This window comes from Populus alba, chromosome 18, assembly GCF_005239225.2.
Source record: "Populus alba chromosome 18, ASM523922v2, whole genome shotgun sequence".
In the NCBI taxonomy this organism is placed as follows: Eukaryota; Viridiplantae; Streptophyta; class Magnoliopsida; order Malpighiales; family Salicaceae; genus Populus; species Populus alba.
The window spans coordinates 3,631,001-3,652,153 of record NC_133301.1 but is presented as its reverse complement, the minus strand read 5'-3'; the positions used below and the strand labels follow the sequence as shown (position 1 = coordinate 3,652,153).

Below are 21,153 nucleotides of genomic sequence, written 5' to 3'. Positions count from 1 at the left end.
AAAGAGTACAATGAATGCGTACGAATAGCGCAATTTATGTAATTTTTTTTAATTGTCTTTTCAAAATAACTAATTAAGTAATTAAATGCGCTCTTGCATCGAAAGTTCTCATTCTTATTCGTGTTAGTTTGATTTCTTTTTCAATTTATTATATATGCAAGTTGAAGTACAATAAGCGAGACGGTGTGGCAGTGTGTTAAATAAAAGAAGAACGCCGTTCTCTTAGAAACGAAAAAAACCACCTGACATGTGCAATATCCTTGTTGAAGATCATACATGAAGTTGATTGGATTAAAAAGGATACATAATTTAATCCAAAAACCTGGTCCTAAATCCAAATTTCTGTTTCTACAAAATTCAGCTTGTCTGTGCTTGGATACTTAGCTTCCGGGAAACAGGTTAGAGTGAAATAAAAAATTGCAAGTTGACAAAATCTTACGTTTACTAGAGAATTATTATCCAGTGACACCAACGTTCAATATATATTTCTTTTGGATGGATAGAATCAATCGAAGGACAGCTAATGAAGCCTAGAGGAACAGCTAATGAGGCCAAAATTAACCAGCAGAGGGAAAAGAATGGGAAGAGACAAAACCTAAAGCTTACTGAAGGCAGCAACTCTCTGGGTGTATATATGTATTCATCGTGCACCAAATGATCTCTCACAACAAATTAGTGGACTGAAGAAGCTGCGAGACTCTTTCCCTCCATCGACAGAGTGCACAATCAGATCCGAAGGAGATGATCACAGAGCCACTCTTGAGCAGCCCGAAGGGTGGCATAAGAGCCTTGTTTTTCATCATAGGTATTTAAAACACTTTCAGCAACTTATAGATATTTACGATTCAAGTAATGTGGTTTAAATTCATGTTTTGACAGCAAATGAGGCACTGGAGAGGCTAGCAAGTTTTGGGCTATCAACAAATATGATACTGTATTTGACCAGAGAGTATGGTATGGATGCAGCTAGCGGTGCCCAAATACTCTTCCTCTACTCAGCTGCTGGGAATTTCATGCCCATTATTGGGGCTTTTCTTGCTGATACATATGTGGGTCGATACCCGATGATCGGCTTTGGATGTATTGCGAGCCTTCTGGTAACATTATTTCTTTCCACTCTTGTCTTTCTATTTTTCTCCCTTCTGTTTGTCACAAAGACAATCATGTGTCCGGCCAACGGATCTATGCCTCGCTCACCGGCGATTCTCTCACAAACAAAAGTGGTTAACTAAGTCCATTGCTAATCTCAAAGGGGGGAAAACAGACAATTAATCTTGTGTTCATATATTTCGAATCATGATTTTGTTAGGTTAGTAGGTACCAATTGACTAGACTCCCACCTTGTAGTAGAGATTCACCGGAAAACATTTAATAATATGCTTTAGATTTAATATAAAATTATTCTTCAATGAGTTTTTAAATTGAAATAATTTTTAATATACTAAACGTGTTAATTTTTTTAATTAAATTTAAAATTTATAATATTTTATAGTATAACCTCTACAAATTTTAAATTTAAAGGATTTTCATTTAAAATATATTGGAGTTAATATATATTATTTTTTTGAAAGGGCTTTTTTAACACCACGTGAGAGAGCCCGGGTAATTGATAAGTTTCATTTTCACTTAATTTTAAAATATATATAAATAAAATTTTTATTAAAGCCGACAATGATTAATTCCTAGTCGCTAGTTTCATGAAAGCCGACAGGTTCCCCCGTTTACTGTCCGTCTACGTTAATTTTTTAAAGTTACGACGAAAGTCAAAAGATTTTCATATAAAGTAAATAATAACCTATTTTCATACTTATTAAAATCCGTACAAGACTTCGTTCACGTACCTAGATGATATCATTTCCTTGTTAATATAACCCGAAAGGTTCAAAAACCGTTAGCCTTAAACAAAAAACAAACTTAAAATAAACCTTTTGGGGATCAATGATCTACGAAAAAGGTTTGCCTTCTTTTAAACTTAAAACCGCTAAGGTTAATTGGTTTTCAAATGGAAGCACTACAAGATTTAATATTATTTTTAATATATTTATAAATAAAATAATTGTTATCATAATAAAATAAATACATAATCATGAATTAAATAATTTCTAGATACAAGCCTTAAAAAAAATATAACTTAACTGGTTAGATTTTGAGTTTTTTCCTTAAAAATCACTAGTTCGAATATTAAAAACCTCGGGATTGCTAAAAACTTACGTAATCATTAATTTTTGGATCTCGAAAGATTAATTAAGATGCATATAAGCTACTCTAACATCTACTATCTATAATTATGAGAATTAGAAAATATTAGATGGAGATTGTCTATACTAATCTTTTTGGGACCATACATTATTGCAATTTGTTTTTTTTTAATAAAAGTTTAATATAGCTAGACGAGCGTACAAGCTGCTGACATCAAGAATATATTTTATTATTATATTTCTGAATATTTTATATTAATTGGAGTTTAGCTAACAAGCGATCGGGAAAATACATAGTAATCCATTCCCCCCACCCCCCCAAAAAAACAAAATCTTCAATAAGTCCTGTTATCATGTGCTGTCCAAATTGACAAATCTTCATTACTATCTGTAGGAAATTCCGACCGGTGATGTTCTGATATTTGCCCATTGGAGGCTAAGCACACTGACACAATATTTAACGTGGTTCGGCAAACCGCCTACATCCACGGGAGAAGCCATTTGATTATATAGGGAGAGAACAAGATTTACAACAATAGAGGAGGAGGAATCATCCCCTCTTTGGCAACTCTCAACCTCACTCTATTTCTCTCTTCTTAGTGCTGCAATGGCAGCTACTGTTGGCTGCCTTGGCAGCCCACTCTCTCCTACATTTCTCACATCTTTCTTTCTCTCAACTCTCTCATTTTGCTCTCTAATGTATGCCTCTATTTATAGGCATCCATGGTAGCTTCTCATGCTCCTTTGTCATCAATGGTGGCTGCCAAACTCATCTTTTCTTCAACAAAGGCTGCTGCCATCTTCTTCTCTTCTTCAAGAATGGTGGCTACCAAAGTCAATGGTTGTAGCCACCATTTGTTGCACATGTAATGGCAACATACCTAACAATCACCTCCCTTGCCATTCATGTGGGGAAATTGTCCTCTTGCTTCTTCAGCACATGCTTGCATCTTGCAGCTCTTCCAAGCTTACCATTCTGAGAGCGCCTGTGGCCAAGTTTACAGGTACTTGCCAAACCTTTCAATCACCAGAGTCAACCAAGCACCCCTTTGCTCACTTCAAAGGATCACTTCAACCAGATGGTTTCACACATCACATCTGAAGAGTGTTCATGCTTGTCTTTAGGAACATTCCCCTTCAAGCATATCAACCATGCTTGGCCCGGAATGATTTATCAAGCCTTACATCAAGGCTTACAACACCCCCTCAAACTGATATTCCCAAGTGCAACAGTCATTGAGTATTTTAATGTGATCACGAGCTCACCACTCTTCTAAGAGTCTACTCATCCAGGAGTTGCGTCTGCCCTCTGTTCCACCTTAAGAACCACGCCTTACTTCTCCATGAGTCTCTCACTCTTAGTCTCAAGAGTTCGGGTAGCTATCCACCTTTACTTATGGGGGCAGCCCATTACAGGTTGATCCATATTAATCTTCATACTCTGAGTATTACAATGCCATCTCCGAGCTCACCACCTTGACAAGAGTCAACTTGTTCCCGGAACCTGCGCATGCCCTCTGCTCATTCATAGCAGTCGCGTCTTAATGCTCCACAAGTCACCCACTTATTGTTCAAGGCAAATGTCTTCTAGCTCATTGATCTTTAGCATGGGGGCAATATCCATGAAAGTCAATCCTGCATTTGTCTTCATACTCATCATAGCCACTTCATTGGCTATACACTTGTCCACTCATATCTAGCCATCACATCGGCTCTAGGGCGTTCTGAATTGGGGCTCCTATCCTAGCCCTCACACCTTCTCCTGAGGTGTCTCCGCTCGTCGTCATGCGGCGGTTTGAATCTGGGCTCACATCGTGGCCCACACCTTTCTCTGAGGTGTCTCCGCCTGTTGTCATGCGGCGGTCTGAAATGGGCTCACATTATGACCCTCACACCATCCATCCGAGATGTTTCTGCTCGTCATGAGACGGCCTGAACATGGACTCATATCAAGGTCCTCACACCTTTCATCTGAGGTGTCTCCGTCTGTCATCATGAGACGACCTGATCTTGAACTCATATTATGGTCCCCACACCTTCTGTCTAAGGTGTCTTCGTCTGTCGTCATGAGACGGTCTGAACATGGACTCATATCATGGTCCTCACACCTTCTGTCTAAGGTGTCTCCGCCTGTCGTCATGAGACGGTCTGATCTTGGACTCATACCATGGTCCTCACACCTTCTATCTGAGGTGTCTCTGCCTGTCGTCATGAGACGACCTGATCTTGGACTCATATCATGGTCCTCACACCTTCTGTCCGAGGTGTCTCCGCCTGTCATCATGAGACGGTCTGATCTTGGACTCATACCATGGTCCTCACACCTTCTGTCTAAGGTGTCTTCGCCTGTCGTCATGAGACGGTCTGAACATGGACTCATATCATGGTCCTCACACCTTTCATCTGAGGTGTCTCTAATCTTGGCCCATACACCTTCCATCTGAGGTGTCTATACTCGTCATCATGAGACGACCACATCCTCCTTCATAGGGGATGTCTCTAGTGGCTTCAAGATTCTCTACCACCATGTGGACTTGGGAGAGATCACTACCACTGATCACATAGAAAGAGAAAGTTATGGTGCACTCTTCACAGTTTTCCATCTCATTTTCTATGTTTGGAGCTTCTATCCATTTTTGCCTGATAGCTCCACCCACACCAACTCTCTTTGGTGTCTTCGCCTTTCATCATAGGCGTTCGCACCCCCTTAATTCGGTGCTTCTGCAACAGCTCATCTTTCCATCCTTGCATGCATTGGAAAGGTCCTCACTTGTTGCCTTTATCAAGAGCATAAGAGACTTTTTGTTGTACAACTTTTTCACACAGTCTCTGCTCTGAGCTTCATCTGGGAACTCTTCTTCTCCTTGCACCTATTGTCTCATTACAATACCTCGTTGGATCCTACGGGTACTCCTGCACAATCTTCGTGTGCTCTCGTGCAATTCCGGTTCTCCAGATTTCTCCCTATTCTTTGCTTTTATGTTTGACAGCAGCTCATCCTGTCACAACATTTATCCAAGTCAAAAGAGGGTGCCAATCTTTATCCCCTTGCTGTATTTCTCTTCCATTATCAGGGTCTTCATCAATTCTCCCCTCGAGAAATCACAGTCACCGAATCTAACTTCTTTGGAGAAATCACCACTCCATCAGATCCTTGATCATACGGAACCCAACTGTTCCTTTGTGCCATCATCCTGCTAGTCTTCAACAGTTTCATAACAAACTGTCACATATACAAAAATAGTACTGTGTGGATGATCCTTCAACTAAGCAAGTTCCCAGGAAAGATTTGGAGGGGTCACACTGGTCCCGCTTAAAACCCAATCTCCTAGACAGAACTTCTTAGAACGTATCTATCCACTGTACTGCCTTTTTGTATATACAACCATTTGCTAGCTTTGTTGCGGCTTTCCTTTACAAGTGATCTGGGATATCCCGGTTTTATACCTGATTTCTCAACATCTGGCGAGACTACCAGTGCTTAGATTCGTCAAGATTGGTCTTCATCAGTTTCCACTCTCCACCTCAAATCGTCCACATGATCGGGTGTCTAGAGTGTCCCAATTTTGCCTTCCATCAAGGCAATTAAATTTTCCCACTTAATAGTTCAGCACACATAATTGGGCAAATGTGTGTATCTTCTTCTTCTTCATCTCCATCGACCACCATGATGACCTTCAGATGCCTCCTGATCGGGCAATCTCTCTTTAATAATTCACCACCGCCATTTTTGGTCTCGAATCTCAACGATCGGACCATACCATTGCATCCGGAATGATCGAATTAGCTGGAAACATGTCTTGAATCGTCCAAATCGCACATCAGACGGCTACGATTTGATCAAAACAATTCTGGCCTGATCAACGGCTCAGATTCAATCTCAAATCCGGTTGCATGTAGGATCAGCTACACTGGATCCTATCCCTCGGCTCGCGGCTCGGCTCAGCTCCAATTTGGCTCGGCTCAACTCGGCTTGGCTCGGCTCGCGGTTGATGACGTGGCAGGTGGACCCTATGCTGACATGTCCGTTGACTAGTCAATGCTTTTGCTGACTGTGTATGCTGTTGTCATCCTTGCATCATGCTGATGTCATCCTTTGCATGGCACGTCACTGTTCATGCCTACTATTCACATGGGTCGGGTCAACTGGTATTCGGGTCGGGTCAACTCATCCGGGTGAAGAAGACGCGTGGCACGCGTGGGGCGCGTGGGCAGACACCTTGCTGGAGAGTGATGGAGAGTGCGGCCATGTCCGACGTCCGATTTTGACGCGGTTTTCACCAGTGGCTTTGTCTCTTCCTCCTCTACGCAGTGGGATGGTCAAAACACCATTTTGACAAATTTCATTTTTGAGCAAAAAATCAAACACCACTTAAACCATATGCTCTGATACCAATTGTAGGAAATTCCGACCGGTGATGTTCTGATATTTGCCCATTGGAGGCTAAGCACACTGACACAATATTTAACGTGGTTCGACAAACCGCCTACATCCACGGGAGAAGCCATTTGATTATATAGGGAGAGAACAAGATTTACAACAATAGAGGAGGAGGAATCATCCCCTCTTTGGCAACTCTCAACCTCACTCTATTTCTCTCTTCTTAGTGCTGCAATGGCAGCTACTGTTGGCTGCCTTGGCAGCCCACTCTCTCCTACATTTCTCACATCTTTCTTTCTCTCAACTCTCTCATTTTGCTCTCTAATGTATGCCTCTATTTATAGGCATCCATGGTAGCTTCTCATGCTCCTTTGTCATCAATGGTGGCTGCCAAACTCATCTTTTCTTCAACAAAGGCTGCTGCCATCTTCTTCTCTTCTTCAAGAATGGTGGCTACCAAAGTCAATGGTTGTAGCCACCATTTGTTGCACATGTAATGGCAACATACCTAACACTATCTTTTCCAAGACCAAATTATTCTCCCTTTGCAGTAAAAAAATATTTTAATTTTAATATTTGTTTTAAATATTGAAGGTAGTTCCCTCGTTAATTTCTTATATATGTACAGGGGATGGTAATTTGGGCATAAAAATAAAATGATTTATTTTAGTTGAATCACTAATTCATGATTTAGTATTTTAACCAATAACGACATATTTTGCAGTTCTCTGAATGAAAGTTCTAATTCCAAAAAAAAAATTCCTGAATTTTGGGTCAAAATAAAGTTGTTTGCACCTCTCTAATACGAGGTTGAATTTTGGAAAAACATTCTCAAAACTTTCGATTATGTCAAAATATTAACTGGAATCAAATAAATGTACAGGGAATGGTTCTATTGTGGTTGACAACAATAATTCCTGGGGCAACGGTGCCTTCTTGCGCCCAATTTAGTAGCAGATGCACTAACGACGCGACGACACCACAGCTTTTGTTTCTATATTTTTGCTTCGGCCTTATGTCTATCGGAGCTGGTGGCATAAGATCATGCTCCCTGGCCTTTGGTGCTGATCAATTGAGCAAGAGGGACAGCCTTAAACATGCTGGAATATTAGAAAGCTTCTTCAGTTGGTACTATGTTACATCCTCAGCTTCTGTATTTATTTCCATGACTTGTATAGTTTACATTCAAGATGCCATGGGCTGGAAGGTGGGTTTCGGAGTTCCTGTGGTTCTCATGATCCTGTCAACTCTTTCGTTCTTCTTGGCTTCTCCCATTTATGTCAAGCCAAAGGCTAAGGCAAGCTGGCTCATCGGATTTGCTCGAGTTCTCGTGGCCTCCTTTAGAAAGAGAAGGATTGAATTATCTTCACCAGACACGGATGAGCTGTATCATCATAGGAAGGGATCTGCACTTGTCGTGCCAAGTGAAAGAATAAGGTAATTAACCTACCTGTGAAGCACTCAAGAAGCTAATTTTATATATCATAGTTCCTTTAAGGATTTCCTTTTGTCTTATCTTGTCCTAGGTTTCTAAACAAGGCTTGTGTGGTTAAGAATCCTGAAGAAGACTTGATGCCAGATGGAAGAGCTTCAGATCCATGGCGTCTTTGTACAGTAGATCAAGTAGAAGAGCTAAAAGCACTAATAAAGGTAATCCTAATATGGTCGACAGGGATGTTGGTGTCTGTAAATGTATGTCAAAACTCTTTCTTATTACTCCAGGCATCCACTATGAACCGACATATCACTTCGAAATTTGAAATCCCTGCTGGATCATTCTATGCATTTATGTTGCTCTCTCTAACAATGTGGATTGCTCTATACGATCGCGTAATCATCCCTCTAGCATAAAAAATCACGGGAAAACCAACACGTCTCGGCTTGAAACAGAAAATAGGAATTGGGATTCTGGGCTCGGCTGCTTCCATGGCAGTACTGGCAATTATAGAGAGGGTGCGACGAGAAACTGCAATCAGGGAAGGAATTTCAGATATTCCTGACGCGGTTACGCACATGTCTGCAATGTGGTTATTGCCATTTTATTTCTTACTTGGATTTTCTGAGGCTATGAATGGTGTTGGACTGAATGAGTTCTTCTACACTGAATTGCCTAAAAGCATGTCTAGCGTGGCCTCGAATCTTTATAGTATTGGACTGTCTGCTGCAAGCTTGGTGGCCAGTTTTATAGTAGGTAATGTTCGTGGGTTTATTAGTGAAGCAAATCAAGAGAGTTGGGTTTCAAGCAACATCAACAAAGGACATTATGATTATTATTACTGGCTGCTTTCTAGTTTGGGTGTTGCTAACTTCATTTATTATCTTGCTTGTAGCAAGGCTTATGGTCCTTGTAAGGGGGGACAAAAGGGCATTACTGGAGATGTTAGGGAAGGATTGATTGATGATGATGATGATGATGATGTAGTTTAAGTTAACGTTCAGGATCTTTGTATGTTCGTTCTTAGAAATTTTCACTTCTCATTATTTCCTGGTATGTGAACTCCAATGTGATGTATTTTCTTTGTAAACAAAAAAGAATATATTATATATATGCAGCCAATCTAATGTGTTCCTGTAACAAAATTTATACATATATAGAAAATATGGTCCAAATCTAGATAGGGACCAATAGGGATTGAGGTGCTATGGAGGACTCATGGCGTATTGGTGTCGGTGCCCTCTTGTGCAAGTGGTTGTTGGTTTTTTCATGACATTGAAACAAATAATTAATGAACAATAAGTTGTATTTCTAGTGATATTACATTATAGAATGTATAGCATGTAAATAGAAAATTATACAAGGATTATTCCAATATTATAATTCCTACAGTTACCATGGTGTTCTATCACATATATATAAATATGAAGGTTGTTAAGGCACAAGCTAGGACATTCTATTATATCATAGCCCTAAATTAACTAAAACACTTTCATCACAGCTCTCTTTGCACAATGAAACAGCGGCCTATTACTTCTTCTTCTTCTTCACTGACGGTGCAAGCTCCCTCTCCTGCTGCAGCACCCCTGTTTTCCTCTGCCATAGCACCCCTGTCTTTCTCTGCTTCTGTTCTACCGTGGCCACAACCTACTGCTGGTCGTCACGCTCTCTTCAACTGCCCACAATACTCCCTTATTGCAGTGATTAGTACTCAAAAGCGTATTTTTATCATAATATTACACTTAAAGTATCATTAAATTCCCTAACTTAAGCATGTTTTATAATAACAAAGCTGATAACATAAGATATTTTTGATTTACGGTAAATACTTATTTTGAATGCAGGCATATCTCACAATTTAAGGGATTGATTGATGTGTTTAACTATTGAAAGATAAAAGACAAAGAGAGGGCTAAGCTAAAAGAAGATATGCTGGTTTAATTCAAACTAGAACAACATTCAGTTATTGGATCATAAATGGAGTTGTAGAACATGGATTTAGGTCTGGTTTATATGGATGGAAAGCTAAGATATTGGCCTAAAACTTTCATAAGATTCCAAGATTGAAAACGGTCGTTTTCAAGTTCAAATTATAGCAACAAAAGAGAAGTGGAATTTGTCCTGCAGCCAAGACACTTTTCAGTGTTCAGCCCATATCTAGAGTTCTAGTGTCCAAATGAGCTGATTCTTATTTTGTTGGAAAGCTAAGAAAAAGAAAGAAAAAGAAAGAAAGAGATGAAGAAAAAATACAGGGGAGAAGAAGAAGAAGAACCACCACCCCTGCCGCCTCCACTGCTACTAACAGGCGCCAGTGTCGCCGCCTCTCCAGGTAAACACTCTACCCCCTTTTCTTTTACTTTCGTTTCTTCCCTCGCCATGTAGGACGTGCATGGTGCTCATGCACAATAACCAGTTGTGGTGGGCTGGGCTTGGGCCCAACCCATAGATTCTGAGCCTGGTTCGGCCCAACCCATGCAATTGGGCCTGATCCGGCCCATTTTTTTAAAAAAGAAAAAGAGTGAAGAAAAAAGTTTAGTTTTAATATTTTTGATTTTCCCACCTTTTGATTTATGCCTTTTGTGCTGAATATCGGTCTGTATTTTATGTTATTAAAAATACAAAATTCGGTATTAAAATACCCGATTTTCGTAAAAAAATTCAAAAATAAAAAAAATTTTGAAAAAAAAGAAAAAAAAAGTTTTTGGACATACGGCCAAGTGTCTCAAAGCTAAAAAAATCATATTTTATTTTTCATACACAAAAAAACAATGTTTTAGCATGCATTTTGGCTTTAATAACTAGTTTATTAAAGTCAAGAGAACATTGGCTAAAATTTCAAAAACAACAAAAATTTTATTTTGTTTTGTTTTAGTATCATGGATTATGAATTTATACATAAAACGCATTCCTAATATTAAAAAGGTATTTCTTGTTAACAACATAAAACAATTAGGTTTTACCCCATTAAGATAAGAACCTTCTTATAGAGTAGGGCTTTTCTTAAATCTTCGACAGACGGACCAACAACTAGAAACAACAATAAGATCTTACATTTTATCAGACATTAAAACAATGTATCCTACCTTAGGTAGGGCGTAGTTGGGGTGCTAATACCATCCTTCTACACAACCAGTCTTCGTATCCCATCTCTGAGACCAATTAGGATTCCTAGTGACCAGAATACCAGGTGGCGACTCCCATTCAAATTTTTCAATAATAGGAGACAAGAATTCCTTTTCTCTCCATATTTGTACAAGATAAACCATTACATTCAATTTTTCCTTGAGGGTGGATGATCGCCACAACGCTGCACACGTGCGACATCTATGATAAAGCCTCTAGTATCTTTAAATGATTAGATTGGTTATTCATCAAATCAAAAGTTGGATTTGTATTATGATCTACATAAAGAGAATTTTGATCATTAAGGTCAACATGGTTATATGTCATTTCCTTTACAAAGACAACAATAGAAAGAGAGCTGATGAATAGTTGATGTTGATCCTAGGTCTTTAAAACCCTCAAACACCTTTTGAGCTTATGAAATTTCTTTTATTTCATAAACATGAACCATAGCCCGCATCACGTGCTTGTAAAAGCCCTTTTTAATCAGGTAAGCAATTTGAACCAATAAATGACGCTCTCAAAACTTGAAGAGCTTTTCTATAAGGATCATAGCATTATGAATTAAGTCACTAGTTGTAATGCATGCTAATAAAATAGGTGCTCAAAAGAAACAACATTTCTTGATAAAGCCTCAAGTTTTAACTTAAGCATCCTAATTTTTTTGAAATTCATAGAAGATCACCTATCACGTACCATAAATAAATGTACCCAAGATCATATATTAAAATGGACACAAAGAACCATAGAAATGTTACTTTAATTATACAAGGTGTCAATTTTTGTTTTTAAAATACAAGACAGTTACAGGACTACATGTATTAAATGGCATGTGTTGGGTCTTTAACTAGACAAGCTTGATTTTCAAAAATACTTTAATAAATAGACATCTCTCTGATTTCATTTCAATAATTAGACTTAAATAGACATGATCTTCGAAATGTGAGAGCTAATTTCGATACCTACCATTAATATTGCGAATCCAACAACCACATCTACCAATCACAAGAACCGAGAACCACTCAACCCCACTCTCTTCATGGCTATAACTAAAATTCCACAGTGAGCAAATCAGTCTCTCCATCGATTCCTTCTTCTTCAACCTCTACTCCCTATTCAAGCCGCATAACAGCACTGCCAAAATCATCCTCACCCGACTGAAAACCAGGTACTAATTGTCAACCAAGACAATAGCAGCATCCCTACTAATTTTTCCTCTAACCTCATGACAACCACAATTTACCACAACACACTCAGAGCAGCTCAATTTCCTCTTGCCTGCAGATTTAAACCCAAACCACAACACTTTCTTCCCATTTTTATTTTGGCCTAAATTAGCTCATTAAACCCAAATAAAACCCACATCAAAATACCCGTAAAAACTTCTCTTCCTCACAGTAAACTGCAAAGCACTGTTATAACCCATTTTTTGTTATTCCCCAAATTCATTTTTTCTCTTCCATATATATATATATATATATATATATATATATATATCTAGAATAAAACTAAAAAATCCAAAAAAATAATAGCAATGAGAAGAGGATGTCGGAGCGCCCAGAAAATAGCTAGAAATTGGTTAAAGAGGATTTAAAATATAAAGATTGAAATTTGACATTATATTGTTTTACTAAGGAGAGCCCTGTTGACAAAGAATATTTAATTTGAGGAAGAAAAGTCCAAAATTAGATGTTTATGGACTCAATTAAATTTTATTGAAGGTTTAATTGAATTTATTGAGAGCTTGATTACAAGAAAAATTGATTTTTAAGTCAATTTGGGCTTTAATTGGAAGAAATTAAAGTTCAGGTGTCAAATTAATATTTGGAAGAGTTGATTTTGTCAAATCAGGGACTTAATTGCATAAATATTAAAGTTTGATGACCAATTAGGGACTTGATTGAAGAAATCCAACACCAAGGACCAATATTTCTCAAACTTTTGAGAAAATAAAGACTCCATGAAGAAAAGGGGACCTATATTTCTCAAGTAAGTATACATGCATATTGATCATAATACATTGCTTTCAACATTAACAAATTGGTTTCCCATCATCACCTCTTGGGTAGTGTGTTTTTCTAACCCTACCTCTTTTCGTATCCTCCTTTGAGCCCTTATTTTCTTTTAAGTGCGCCTTTGAGCTCTTATCTTTTGGATAATGCTTTTTCTAACCTTATCTTCTTTTGGGTGCACCTTTGAGCCCTCACTTCCTTTAAGTGCACCTTTAAACTCTCATCTCTCAGTAGTGTTTTTTTCTAACTCTACCTACTTTCAAGTTCATCTTGGAGCCCTTATATTTCAGGTAGTGCATTTCTCAACCTTACCTTCTTTTGAGTGCGCCTTCGAGCCCTTCTCTCCTTTCGAGCCCTATCATGTTCTCCCTTCAAGACTCTTCAAATTATTTTTCATTTGGGTAGGTCACCCATTATAATGACACTGTTTTCATATTTTCCACCTAGGTAGGTCACCTATTATGATTAGACCCTTTTCCATTTTGGTACGTCACCCCTTACAATGAGATCCTCTTCCACTTGGGTAGGTCACTTATTAAATTTAGAACATTTTTCATATTTCTTCTATCTAGGTAAGCCACTCATTACAATGAGACCATCTTTCACTTGGGTAGGTCACCTATTATAATGAGGCTGTTTTTCATATTTTTTTCATCTAGATAGGTCACCCATTACAATGAGACTATTTTTTTAGAAAAATCTTTGTATTTTTCAACTTGGGTACCCATTATGATGAGACCATCTCGAAAAATCATTTCATTTTCTTCCCTGGGTAGGTCACCCGTGATAATTCAACTATTTCAAAATATTTGAATTTCACCTTTAAGTACGCTTTGTAGCCCTCACTTTAAATACTTTCAAAACAATTCATCATTTCTTGATATGGTGAATTTATTATTGTTTTCTTTCTCTTCTTTACAAAGCTATTATCTAAAGTTTTCTACGAGACTTTCTATCACAAGCATTGTAAAGAGGGGGACAATTGTCATAACCCATTTTGAGTTATTCCCCCAAATTCATTTTTTTCTCTTCCAAAAATTAAAAAAAACAATACGTTGAATAAAAAACAAAAAATCTAAAAAAATAATAGGAGTAAGAAAAAGGATGTCGGAGCGCCCAGAAAATGGCTAGAAATTGGTTGAAAAGGTTTAAAAATACAAATATTAAAATTTGACAGTATATTTTTTTACTGATGAGAGCCCTATTGATAAAGAAAATTCAATTTAAGAAAGAAATTCCAAAATCAGATATTTATGGACTGAATTAAATTTTATTAAAGGTTTAATTGAATTTATGAAGGGTTTGATTGCAAGAAATATTAATTTTTAAGTCAATTTAGGCTTTAATTAGAAGAAATTAAAGTTCGGCAGTCAAATTATAATTTTTTAGAATTGATTTGGTTAAATCAGGGACTTAGATGCAAAAAACTATTGAAGTTTGATGGCCAATTAGGGACTTGATTGAACAAATCCGAAACGGAGGAACAAATTGGAAAAGTCACGTAAATAGAGGAACAAGATTTGACTATCAAGGACTAAATTGAAGAAAACGAGAGGTTATTGATCAATTGAAGGTCAAATTGCATAAATCCGAGACCAAAGACCAAAATGGAAAAGGTGGTCAACTTTAGGGATGACATTCTATTTGGCAGGGATGCAATTGAATTAATTCTTAAAATCAAAATTGTAATTGACTTGATTGAATAAATAAAAAATTGAGGACTGATTTGAAAATTGACATCTTTGATGCAATTTGCATTTAAATGATATGGCACGTTTTGTTCAAAATGACACTATTTCATCCACTATTAAAAAAATAGGGGAAACGGTGTTGTTTTGAACGACACTGTAATCTCCTTCCACTAGACATGCAAAGGTAAGCGAAGAAAGAGATTTTGTCCCCTTCAACACTTATTTCCCTCTCTCTCCTAAAAAACCCAAAATTGACAAGACCCACCACGCCTATTGGCCTTCTAAGATGGAAAAGCATAGGAGACAAGTCTTACAGATGGCTGCATAGTGGTCGTCTAGCCACCCTACCCATTCAACATGATTGGACAGGGTAGGGTGGCTTTCTCCCTTTTTCCTCTTATAAATACCAGAGTGGGGAGAATGAAAAGGGGGGACAATTTGTAGGAAACTTTTGAGAGAACATTGAAGAATTTTTTTAGACTAGAGAGAGAGAGAGAACAAAGCAGAGAGAAAGACATAGAGAGAAGGTTGAGGGAACAATTTGAAACAGAGAGGACAATATAGAGAGAAGGAAACAAAGGAGGTGAAAATAGGGGGAGACCGAGGAAAGAGTTGATGGGGGGTGGTTGTTTAATAATAGAGGATGAAGGAAAAGAGAGAAATGGAGAAAAAGAGGAAAGAAAGAAGAACTAAACAAAAGGACATAAAACAGAGAAAGAAAAGGAAAGGAAAGGAAAGGAAAGGAGAAGGGAGGAAATAAAAAGAAGGAAGGAACGAGAAGGAAAAAAAGGGGCACCACTGCTTACCTTCCTTTTCACCGCCACAAGAACTGCCTTGAGCCACCATCAACAACAACAACAACACCATCAAAAACAGAGAAGCGAGGGAATAGAAACAAAAAGAAGAAGGAACAGAGAAGCGAGGGAATAGAAACAAAAAGAAGAAGCAACACAGAAACATAAGAAAAAGGAGGAGGAACTGCTGCTTGGAACCGCTGCCTGCTGCCACAACACCGCCACCATGAACAACAACACCTCACCGCGAGGTCAGTCTCTTCTTCTTCTTCTTCTTCCCTTTCTTTTTATGCTTCACCTTTTCCACACTCCACTGTTTACGTAGCATGTGAACAATTTTGCTTAATATTGGTGTCGCACCCTCGTGAGAGCTCGATGTCGCAGCGACCCTTCCCAGGATCGTGTATTGATTTTGGGTTTTTTTTTGTTTTATGAAAAAAAGAGTTGCCACCTAGTATTATGGTCACTAGGAAACCTAACTGGTCTTTCAAAGATTTTAAGACAAGGGACTGGTTGCATAAAAGGAATGTTTTAGCACCCCTAGTATGCCCTACCTAAGGTAAGCTGCTTGGTGTTTTGTTTGTCTTATAATTGCTATGGTGTTGGTGTTCTCTAATCCCATCAGTTTTTGTAGGATAAATTTGCTACGATGAACAAACTTGAGTTCAAAGTCTAAAAAGAAAGAATCATTGGCCAATGTGGATCATACCTTAGGTATGTCTACAAAGTACCAAGGAGAACCAATACAGATCTCTTGAAATCTGTGTTTGATTCAAACTAAATTTGCAACTCACAGATTAGGAAACAACTAAGATAGAAATCCAAGGAGATTCAATGTGCTTAAAAGTTCAGTTTTTCTTAGTATTTCAAGTGTTTATGACTCAAAAATCGCAAAGAAGAGAAACAACAACAATAATAAAAATAAAAAAAACTAAGTTAGAAACCTAAGGAAATTTAAGGTGCTTTAAAAGCCTATTTTTTCCTTAATATTTCATACTTTCATGACTCATGAACCGTGGAACAAAAATTGAAATATCCCCAATTATAATTTGAGGTTTCTTTCAAGGATGTGCAATTAAATTGTTCTAAATAACATTTTGGGCATAAATATATCCTTATGATAAAAATGAATAAGTTGTATTACTCTCAGCAATATTTTGGACATTTACCTTTCATGGGTTTCTTTGTCCTTATATTATTAAGGGATAATGACGTATTATTCCTAAAAATATATTTTGGATATTAACCACTTAATGTTTCTTTTTCCAAATATTAACAGTGAATAATAACAGGTTATTTATAATAATATATAAGGGTAGTGGCTGTATGTAGCATACAAGGAAAACATTTAAATTTTTTTTAAAAAAGAACAAGTATCACAATTAATTGCAATTAAAGACAACAAACCATGTACATATATTCTCAAAATTTGAAAGGAGAAAAAACAAATTACACACACACATATTCATTTTTACTATGCTCTACTCACACATCATTTTTACATGATATAATTCAGAAATTGCAAAATAGGCCCAAATATTCAGCAATTATAGAGGAATACTTTTGGGAATGCAAGAACAGTGGTGGCGTATCTGTTCCACGCGCCGAGGCCACTGGCGGGGCGTGGGTTCACGCACCACCGCAGGAAAAAACAAGGGACAGGTGAAGTGTGAGACCAATGCACTGCCACTGTTCCTGCAACTCGGAAGCTTCCCAACACTGTTCCTGAATTTCTAGCAATTTCTCCAGATTAATTTGTGAATTTTAGGAGGCCTATTTTGTAAATTATAAATGTCTATTGTGTGTGTGTGTGTTTGAACTGTTTTGAATTTTGGTGATATCTAAAAAATGTAATTGTAGCTTGTGTTAGTAAAATATAATAAAACAAATGTGTGTGTGTGTTTTGTATTTTCTTACATTTTTTTGAATATTTAAAGCCAAAAGGACAAAAAAAACATAGAGATTATGGATGCTGCCTGGATTGCCCATCTCTACTTTAAAGAGGTGGCTCATTTAAATGAGATTCCTAAGTTCATTACATTTTAATTGAAAGTATTTTCACCATAACACACGAGTTGTGAAAAAATTCTTCTGCCTTTCAAGATAGGTGAACCCTGTCAACGCACCTACATAAACCTTTTCTATAAGAATTTATTTGGGCACACGAACCCATAATAAATTCGAAACACTAGATTTATTCACATGAATAAATCTTCATCCGATGACAAACAAGCTGCGGGTTAAAAACTCATCAAAACCCTTAAAACATATTTAGATCATACAATGCAGCTTACCTCGAGTGGGGTGTGCTAAGGGTGCTACCTCAGGTAAGGTGTACTAGGGGTGCTGTTGCGATGTCGCGGTCGCACAAATAAATTACCCTAGCTTAAAACACAACATACAAGATAGTATAGACCAAGCAAGGGGTGGATCCCACGAGGAAGGTTCAAGTCAGATTTTTATGCTATACATTATGCAATTTGGAGGTTTGGTTTGTGATTATCTAGACTATGACAAAATCAAACAATCAAGCAAAAATTAAATAAAACTAAAATTTATTAAGAAAACAAACCTTGGTCACAAATAAACATCCACCTACAGAAATTAGAATTGATCATAGAAACGAGACGTCAATTTATACTCTGAATATCTATATTTTTTTATGTTGATTAGTTAACTGATTCATTGTATAACTAATCCTAACCATCAAACAACCACAATTTCCGCACTAGTAATTTAATTCAATAGCAGCCTTAAGAACTAGATGAGTTGATTAATCTAGACAACATAATTGTTCGTAGTCTATGTTTGATTTGATCAGTCGAATGTTCTCTCTAATATTACTAATCTAGACCTACCACAATTATTAATCTCAGTTGCTTCACAAGTTTATATACCACAACTCCAGTTTTGATAACAAACTTAGTAATAGATTGTTCACAATAATAACTTAGAGTCCGCTCTAGTAATTAAAATAAACAATCATAGGAAATAAGCATAGGAGAACAAACATATTCATTCATCATATAAACTGGAAAGTAAAGGTAAAATAGATCTCATAGTTCTTGAAATCCGAAGGTTTTTGTGTCCTTACAACCAAGAAAAAGAGTTTAGCATTGCATTTCTATTGAACAGCTAACCAAAAAAAAAAAAGAATGCATGAATTCGAGTTTGTGGGAGAAAGGGTTTATGTTCCTCTCTTCTAACCATCCCCCTCTCTTCCTTCTCTCTTTCTTTTATATAAATAGGAAACCCAAGTCTCTATTTTACAAAATAGTCCTCCCTTAAATAGACAGTTTACATTTAAGTACTTCACTAACTATTTTTCTAAAAAAGGAAAACTAACCCTGCATGAAATCTTCAAGTTATGGATGTCAGTTTGGATGCTTTGGGACGTAATTTGGACTCGTTTCTTCACAAAACTTGTTTGCTGGCAGAATTCATCTGTCATCTTAAAAAAATCATATCTCCATCATATGAGATATGTTTTGGATTAAATTTGGTGCGTTGATAGGTCTTTAAGTCAGAAATTCAAACAAATTGATTTTGCATCAAATGGACTTCTTTAGCTCAAGATATTCAAGTCGAAATAACTGAAGGTCAACACTAGGTGATTGCGAGATTTGACTTTGAAGGCTACGATTTCTATGCTCTTCTTTATTTTATTTTCTTAACTTAGATGTCCAGAAAGGTATGGATGTTAGCTTTTTAATACCATTAGAATCAATTCATTTCAACCTTTAGAGCTCATGCTCTGCACAAAACATGGACTAAAGGTCAAATTTGACAATTATCTCTATTTTGATTCTTTTTACATATTTCATCCAAAAGTGCCTACAAAACATAAAACAAAGAATATCAAGGTATTTTATATATATAAAAAAGGCAAAACACTAGTAAAATATAGGTGAAATTATTGAATAATATGGTTATATCAAGTGCTAATATCTTTATTAGCTACAACCAGTCTTTTACTTTTAAAGTTTTTTATAAGACCAGTACATTCAAGTTTCTTAACTATTCTGAATCAAATGATAATCTCTTGAGAATTCAACACCTCGTGTACATACGACTAACAATTATCCATAATACATGGCATCCCACATAAAAAATGTTATTCTAGAATAGTAGGGGTTGAATCTGATACTAGATTTATATAAAAAAAGAAATTAAACAATACTACTCCCATTTAAAAAATAAATAAATAAAACAAACCCATGAAAAAAGTAATGGAAAAGGGATGACAACTCACTCACAGAAAGTTAACTGACCGAGTAGGCTACAGGTTTTGGAATTATAGGGTTTAAGAAAAGATTAATGTTCAAATTAATGGTCCCCTACATAGAAACAGTGAGCTCATTGCTGAGCACCACCATCACATTTGTTCAGAGAGGAAAAAACGAGTTTCATTGTATCAAACCTATAACTTTGTTTATCGTTATTTTAAAGTATCAATATTTTTTACTCTTTCAAACCCAAGAACTGAAAAAAAAATATTAGAGTCCAGCATATTCTGGGCTGTAAGAAAATATAATACATGATATTGCATTTAAAAATGTTGCCAGTATTGAAGCTCATTTTGGCTTTGCAATGGGAGACAATTTTCTATTCCTAGCTTGATACTGATTGATTTCCCCATAACAAGGTTGATGCAGAGCATTGAGCTCATTGCTATCAACTTCTACAATTTTATTTTATCAAATCGTTCACAAACCACAAAAAAACAAAAGCAAATAAAATAATAATAATAATAATAAGCAAAGAGTACAATGAATGCGTACGAATAGCGCAATTTATGTAATTTTTTTTAAATTGTCTTTTCAAAATAACTAATTAAGTAATTAAATGCGCTCTTGCATCGAAAGTTCTCATTCTTATTCGTGTTAGTTTGATTTCTTTTTCAATTTATTATATATGCAAGTTGAAGTACAATAAGCGAGACGGTGTGGCAGTGTGTTAAATAAAAGAAGAACGCCGTTCTCTTAGAAACGAAAAAACCACCTGACATGTGCAATATCCTTGTTGAAGATCATACATGAAGTTGATTGGATTAAAAAGGATACATAATTTAATCCAAAAACCTGGTCCTAAATCCAAATTTCTGTTTCTACAAAATTCAGCTTGTCTGTGCTTGGATACTTAGCTTCCGGGAAACAGGTTAGAGTGAAATAAAAATTGCAAGTTGACAAAATCTTACGTTTACTAGAGAATTATTATCCAGTGACACCAACGTTCAATATATATTTCTTTTGGATGGATAGAATCAATCGAAGGACAGCTAATGAAGCCTAGAGGAACAGCTAATGAGGCCAAAATTAACCAGCAGAGGGAAAAGATGGGAAGAGAAAAACCTAAAGCTTACTGAAGGCAGCAACTCTCTGGGTGTATATATGTATTCATACGTGCACCAAATGATCTCTCACAACAAATTAGTGGACTGAAGAAGCTGCGAGACTCTTTCCCTCCATCGACAGAGTGCACAATCAGATCCGAAGGAGATGATCACAGAGCCACTCTTG

At 36.8% G+C, this 21,153-nt stretch overlaps 1 pseudogene; it reads left to right on the top strand.

Annotated features, from left to right (window-relative positions):
- The first annotated feature begins 516 nt into the window (after positions 1 to 516).
- LOC118032808 (protein NRT1/ PTR FAMILY 1.2-like) lies at positions 517 to 9,122 on the top strand (annotated as a pseudogene).
- Positions 9,123 to 21,153: the final 12,031 nt, after the last annotated feature.